The sequence below is a fragment of the Neophocaena asiaeorientalis genome, unplaced genomic scaffold (assembly GCF_003031525.2).
Source record: "Neophocaena asiaeorientalis asiaeorientalis breed wild unplaced genomic scaffold, Neophocaena_asiaeorientalis_V1.1 scaffold444, whole genome shotgun sequence".
Classification (NCBI taxonomy): domain Eukaryota; kingdom Metazoa; phylum Chordata; class Mammalia; order Artiodactyla; family Phocoenidae; genus Neophocaena; species Neophocaena asiaeorientalis.
The window spans coordinates 681161-688754 of NW_020172466.1; the positions used below are offsets into that span (position 1 = coordinate 681161).

The 7594-nt window shown below is 48.6% G+C and overlaps 1 long non-coding RNA gene across 1 annotated transcript in view; it reads left to right on the forward strand.

Moving 5' to 3' along the window:
• The first annotated feature begins 5288 nt into the window (after nucleotides 1-5288).
• Nucleotides 5289-7594, forward strand: part of LOC112395078 (uncharacterized) — a 16102-nt gene continuing 13796 nt past the window's right edge. Inside the window, exons 1-2 of the long non-coding RNA XR_003002296.1 lie at nucleotides 5289-5386; nucleotides 5695-5761. This is a non-coding gene — a long non-coding RNA (uncharacterized LOC112395078). The remainder of the gene's footprint in view (nucleotides 5387-5694; nucleotides 5762-7594) is intronic.

The following is a 7594-nucleotide window of genomic DNA, read 5'->3' on the forward strand; positions in this document are numbered from 1 at the left end:
AGGGGGCATGCAATGTGAAGCGAAGCAGGCCAGTCAAGGGTGGCAGCTAGCAGAGCGACTAGGAAGCCCAAAGGCAAGAGGGTTAAAATATAAAAGACAAAAATTTGGAATTTCAGGGGTTAGTGGCCCATCTGGAGAACAGCAGCCCATGCAGAAGCTGAATATGGGGCTATTACCCACAGCTAAGAGTTTATACATTTTGGGGGATGTGATGTTTGGAAAGGCTGGCTCCACCCTAATGTGCCAGGCCAGAGCAGACATGGAGCTCTTTATATTCCCCTTCCTAGAAATAGCGTTGGTCCTAGAGTCTCAGTGAAGCTGAGCCTGTAGGTAGGGGCGAGGTGGTGTGTTACAAAGATTAGGAGTAATGGAGGCCAGATAGGTTGTTACATGGATACTGGAAATGTATATAGCATGATAGCTAATGAGAATGATTCTCCCTCACTGTGAATTTCTAGGGGTCAGGGTTAGGACCAAGGTGATCTTCCTATAACTGTCGGGCATAACATGCAAGTTACAGTTGTGATAGGTCTGGCCTGGTCATTCACGCGGCGTTTATTTATGTTCCAAGGACTCTACTCATATCTGCGGGGGCATTTTAAAAAGTATTTCTGACTTCATAATCTGGTGGGGTATGCAACTCAATAATTCTACCCCAATAATTTTCAATCTCTGAATTAGAGTTACTAGTGGTAGCTGAAAAACAAAGCCGTTATTGGAGACGCAGGGGTGAGAGTGGAAGCTCTTACCAGACTTGTACGTAGGAGATACTTGGTAAGTGCTAGTTGAATAGAATAAGAACCTGATAAACAGAATGACAAATGGGCCACCTCATATATTGTGAGGTTTGTCTTAGGTGAACTCCACACCACCACTCACATAATTCCTCTCAGGCATGTATCTCTGGTCCAGCATTCCCCCAACTCCCTCTTGGTTAACAGACTATTGTTCTTTATGGCCAGTCTCTTTCAAAGGGAACAATTAGAAGAATTAATATATTAGCCATCAGTAATGTGTAAATGGAAGGGCATGGGCAAAATTCACATCTCGGGCTTCCATGGTGGTGCAGTGGTTAAGAATCCACCTGCCGATGCAGGGGACACGGGTTCGATCACTGGTCTGGGAAGATCCCACGTGCCGTGGAGCAACTAAGCCCGTGCGCCCCAACTCCCGAGCCTGCACTCTAGAGCCCGTGCCCCACAACAAGAGAAGCCACCGCAATGAGAAGCCCACGCGCAGCAACGAAGACCCAACACAGCCAAAAAAAAAAAATTCACATCTCTATCAACTCCTCACTCTACCTCTTCCTTCCTTCTCAGAAAACAAGAAAATGTTAACAAGGACCTTCCAGAGGCAATGCTTTTGTTGTCTGACCTAGGGGTGACTGGGGTGGGGCAAGCTTCAGATTTTCAGGTTTGGAAAGGGTCAGCCAACAATGCTCTGGCAAGCCTGTTGGGAACATATTCTGGGCCAAGAGGAGTCTTTCAAATAACAGAATGTAAATGCCCACTCTACTTGTGCATAGACGGCAAAGAGGATCTGCTACTCCTCCCACCAGATTGGAAGTCCCAGAAACATGGAATTTGAGCTGATTCTCCCGATGTACAGTGGCAGGAAAAGGCCATTTATGATGTACATATCTTTTTGTTCAGCTCAACTCCCTCAGTGATAAGGGAGGGTGCTGTGATATACCAGAAATGTGAAATTCACAGCATAGCAGGTAAAGATACAATGAATGACGTTCAGAGTCAAACAGTTTTTTATTTTATTAGTGAAAGGAAGAGTAGTCAAAGTTTCCTGCTCCTAGTGGTTCGTATCCCAAGCACCAAAAAGAATTACACTGGGGCTTCCCTGGTGGCGCAGTGGTTGAGAGTCTGCCTGCCGATGCAGGGGACACGGGTCCGTGCCCCGGTCCGGGTAGATGCCACATGCTGCGGAGCGGCTGGGCCCGTGAGCCATGGCCGCTGGGCCCGTGAGCCATGGATGCTGGGCCTGCGCGTCCAGAGCTGGTGCTCCGCGACGGAAGAGGCCGCAGCAGTGAGAGGCCCGCGTACCGGAAAAAAAAAAAAAAAAGAATTACACTGAAACAAAAGGGGCCAGAGGACTGCAATGGTAGTTATGGGATATCCAGTTGCTCCGAAGCCAATTCTAGACTGCAACTAAATGACTTTATAGTCTGTAGCTCTCTTCTGAGTGGGATGAGTCAGGAAGACTCTTATCTCATCAGATCTCAGCAGGTGGGAGGTGATGCAAAACTGTCTCTTGACAGTTTCCCAGGGGAGAGGAGTGATACAGAGGTGACTGGGAGATGGCCGTTAAGCAACTTCTTGCAAGCCTCCTATCTTCTTGCTCTCTGGGAGGGTCACAGGCATTTTGCCAAGACTCAGATTAGCTGTGGTTCAAGCCTTTGCCTGTGGGGTTTATGTGGATAACGCAGCTTCCAGGGTACCATGGTGAAGCTGTTGTACTATAGCAGTTAGCTGAAGGCCCAGGTACCTTCCCTGGAGGGGGAAAAAAGGAAGTAAAGTCAGGGTCTGGTGAGGAACTTCCTTTCTCCCTCCTTTCTGCTGACCTTCTATTTATGTCCTTTCATTCAGTCTCTTTGGGGCTTGGGATAGGGTGGGGCAGGAATTAAAGGAATAATGGGACACACAACAAATTCAGGCCCTGAAAGATTCAGTACCAAGGCCAGAGAATCCCAAAGCCCAAGCCCTTTGCTATCCATTTCTGGCTCTTAGTTTTTCAACTCTGAATTGAAATGTATGAGTAATCTCTAAGGTCCCTTCTAGCTCTAACAGTATTAATTTCCATAAATGCAAGTTTAGTGAATGTAGTGATAGGAGCCTAATCTGCATACCTACCCCAAGAATGTTGGGACATGAGGGCAGATCATCAGGAACCCTATGACTAGAACAGAAAGGTGGATAACATTACTGTCACTTTAGGACCGCTATCAGATTTCCTTTTGGGGCCACTATACTCCTCCATACACACTTCGATTCATTCAGAGCTCCCCCCACCAATCTCCCCCACTTAACATTTGCCACCATTATTTTTGAGTTTTCCACTTCAGCCCTCTCCCCCTTCCTTCTTTACTTACTAACTGTACAAGATGCAAATACTGATGTAGCTAGCCACAGCTCAGTTTCAAATTTCAGGTCAGCTGTCTGACAGTCGTCCATGTAGGAAACTGCCAAAGACATTCCATTTTCCAAGGGCAGAGCAGGTCACTTGATACAGCAATCCACAGGAGTCCTATGTGCCACCTTTCCCAATCATAGCCCTTCTTCCTCAAACTTCCACAAACGCACCCCTTACGTGGCAGAGAAGGTCTTGGCATAGCCACTAGTCCAAGTTATCATTCAATCACCCATTTATTCATTAACTCAACAAACAATTTATTGATAGCTGCTTTGTGTCAGGTGCTGTAGTTCGGTGATAAAGAAAATACGTAGTCTCTGCCCTCATGAGACTCACAATCTAGAGGTGACACAGACCACCAACAAATGAACACCTTTGTAATAATAGGAGCTATCACTGACTGATATCTTACAGTGTCCCTGACACTAATCACTTGAGATGTAGTAACTAATTTAATTCTCCCAGCAACACTATGAGGTAAAGACTACTAGTATTGACTCCAAAGGACACGAAGAGTTAATTCCTGTGCCCTTGCCCAGCCCAGAAGATTCCGTGCTGCCCGGTAGTTGCTAGCAAGGGTCTTGGCTCTGACTGCCTTTGGCACGGGGTAAAGAAGTCAGGGCCCAAAACCTAGGAAAAGATCCAGCCTAGTGGCTCATGGATTCGGGGTTGACCAGGCAGGATTCCCAGGACTGCGCTAGACACCCTCGAAACCTCTCCCACCGCGGTTTTCCCATCCTCTTTTTTCCTCCCCTTTCCCTCCCGCTCCCCAATGCCCCCCCCCTCTTTCCAGGCCGGCCCCTCCCTCTGAGACGCCTCCTCTCTGAGTCATTTCCCCTTCTCCGCCCCAAGACCTTGGCTCTCCCTTCCCTCAAGCAGGAAGGAGAGGAAGGGCAAACTGGCTTTGGGAACCAGGTGAGCGCTTTTCTCAGCGAGAACGTGGAACGCCTCCCGCCGCACCACCCTGCCCCCCAGCGCCCACTCCGTTGGGAGGGACAGGAAGTCGAGGGAGTTCCCTCCGCCTGAGTGGCTGGCTTCCCAGTAGTCCGAAGGCCCCGGTGGCCGAGCGTGGGAGGTGCCACACCCCGCCCGGTGTCTCCTGGGATGCGAGGAGGGAAGCGGCGGCCCAGTTGGACTGGCCTGCCGCAGGCTCGTTCGGGGTGAGCTCAGCGCGCCGGGGAGGGACCTCGCTGCCCGCGAAGCTGGGGGGCGGGGAGGGCCGGGCCGCCGGCCCCCGAGGAAAGCCCGCCCTGGAAAGGGAAGATGGGAGAGGCTCTAGAGGATACGCGTGTGGAGTGGGGGTCGAGGCGCAGGACTTGGGGAACACGCGTCTGCGCGGAGAGGCGCGGGAGGACGCGCCTGGTTGCAGCAATTTATGGGTGTGTGTGTGGAGAACCTTAGCGCGTGCGTGCGGCGCGTCTGTTGGGAGGTGCGTGCGTGTGGGGGGCCGTGCGTGTGGGGTGCGTGCGTGTAGGCGTGCGTGGGGGTGGGGGAGGAGATAACAGAAAGGAATGCTGAGGGACGCCGGGGGTGGGGACTGACACCGCGAGCTTGCGGGATTGAGGTAAAGATATCAGAGCATCTCTGGCTGACAGCTCCGAGTCAGCATTCTTAACTTTTTAATTTTTTGAAGGGCGGGTGGAGGGTGGACGTGACCCGTTTGAAATTCTAAGGAAAAGTATCGGTCATCTCCTCAAAAAGAAAAAACAAAACCAAAAAACCAAACAAAAGCACATGGTGGTTCCTGGGCCCAAGGACGGCCATCCGTAGACCCCAGACTGTGGCTGAAGTCGGGCAGAAAACCCAAATAGGTGACTTAGGTATTCGCCACTGGGTCTTGTGATTCTGCGACGGGGGAACGGAACAGGTGACCGAGCTGTTGCCTCCTTTCTCTGCGGGCCCGTCCTGGGCTTGGTGGCTTCCAGGCCGTGTCACCGTGCCTTTGGGAGGCGGCGCCCTCAGAGTGGGTGTAAGAAACGGGGTCGCTCCCCAGGGTACGGCCGCTCCGGGGCCCATGGCCTTCCCCATCCAGCCGGGGCGCCAGGCCTCCCAACCGGGTCCCGTGAGCCGGCCGGCTGGTCAGCCCAGATCTGGGCACCGGCCTCAGACGTGCTGGTCAGTTCCCTGCTCTTGCTCAGGTCCTCAGGTCGGAGCGCAGCGCGTCCTCGGATCCCCGCACCCGCAAGCGTCTCCACGGCCCGGATGTAGTGTGGGGAGTGCGGCTCTAAGGTTGGCCCTTGGCTGGGTAAGTGACTAGGCAAGCAGCGGATTGGGGTTCTGATTCCGTCTTTATCATTAACTAACTGTGGGATGTGAAGCAATTTCCCTCATCTTTCTGTGCCTCACTTTCCTCATTTGTAAAATGGGAGAGTAGCTCACAGCGTGGTTGGAAGTGTAAATAAGACTATAATAAATTCCCAGCAAACGGAAGCATTTAATGAATGTCATCATACCTTAAGTATAAATATAAATAAGTAAGTAGATAAGTTAAAGTAGAAATTGTATCCTGAAAGAATGTATTAAACTGCTGGTTTTCTTTTTGGTCTCTTCTAGGCACACCTAGTTGTGCCATCCTCAGCCAAAGCCCACCAGATCCATCCTGTAAAGTCACACGCCTGAAGTAAGTGGGCTTTTAGTTTGGATCTTTTGAGATGTTCTGAGAGATAAGGCTTAGTCCACCATCAACTCTCCCCTGGATTGCTGCCTTGGTCGCCAAGCCTTCACACTTGGCCTGCTTCCCTCCCGTTCATTTTCCGTGTTGCGGTCAGAGTTATCATTCCCTCTGAGCTACAAAGTAACCTGCTGGTTCGGAGCACAGACCTTGGTGTCAGACAGATCTCTTTCAGATCCCAACTGCACCCTGCTCCATCACTTTCTGTGTGACCTCGCACAAGTTACTTCACCTCTTTAAGAATCCTTTTCCTTATCTGTAAAAGGGGGTAATGGTGGTCTCTACCTCATATAGGTGTTGTGAGAAGTTCCAGAAGTAATGCATATAGAGTGGTCCATAGTAACTCATAGTAGCTCAGTAAATGGCAGATTAAAATGGATTAGAGCAATGAGGCTGCTAGCAAGAGTGTTTGAAGTGATGTACCATGGCCACTAGACTGGATAGGGAGTTAAGCAATAAAGTGGTAATGAGCTGAAGAATGGGAGAAGTCAAAGGATGGCAGATCTTGATGAAAATGAGGAGTGGGTATTCTGAGAACCAAGAAGTAATAAGGGTAAGAGGTTGTAGCCAGAGATTGGGTTAGTGGAGTTCAGAAATTCTGAAGTGGAGCAGCTCCATGTTTATCGGGTGGTCTAGGGCACTAATAGCTAGAAATGGCACGTGAAGTGGCATGTAGTCAGAGGTTGCAGAAGTAGAGGAGGTCAAGGGACAATGAAGCTAGAGAGTTGGATGAGTCATCCATAGCCATTGAGGTTACTTATCTGATGACATGGGTTGGAATGGAGAGGAAAATGGAGCTAGTGCCGATAAGGTCCACCCTGATTAACAGGGAGCAGTCATTTATTTCACAGATATTTACTGAGCTCTTACTAAATGTCAGGTTATAACAAGACAGACAAGAGTCCTGCTATCATGGAGCTTACAGTCTAGTAGGAGTGATAACAGACATTAATAATCCCACCTATAAGTAGAAAACTGCAAATTGAGATAAGAGCTATGAAGGAAAAATAAGCGTTCTATAAGTACTTATAACAGGAGGACCTGACTCTGTCTGCAATGTCAGGGAAGACTCTCCTAAAGAAGTGATGAGAACTGAAGGATCAGCTGGGGTAGAAGGAGATAGAGGAGGGATGAATGGAGGAAGTGTTCCACATAGAGGAAACAAACATCATGTGCAGAGACCTGAAGCTAGAACACGTGCAAGGGACTTGAAGTACTGAAAGGTGTCTCCTGTGGCTAGAGCACATTAAGCAAGGGGGAGAGTATTGGGAGCTGAGACTGGATGGCAGGGCCCCTTAATTATTTTGGGCTTTATCCTAGGAGCGTTGGGAATACTACTAAAGGGTTTTGATTAGGTGAATGACATGATTTATCTGTATTGGTTTCTTTTTTTTTTTTAACATCTTTATTGGGGTATAATTGCTTTACAATGGTGTGTTAGTTTCTGCTTTATAACAAAGTGAATCAGTTATACATATACATATGTTCCCATATCTCTTCCCTCTTGCGTCTCCCTCCCTCCCACCCTCATAGATTTATCTGTATTTCTGTTTCTTCCTCCCACCTCAGTTTTATTAAGATATAATTGATATATAACATTGTACAGTTTAAGATGTACATAACAACATAATGATTTGATATGTTTATATATTGCAAAATGATTATCATAGTATTTCTTAAGTAATGCACAACTATATGCTCATTAGAACAAAATAATCAACACAAGTATATAAATTGTGAAAGTCCAATTTGTATTTTTCTTTCTATGCATTAGAGAAAATA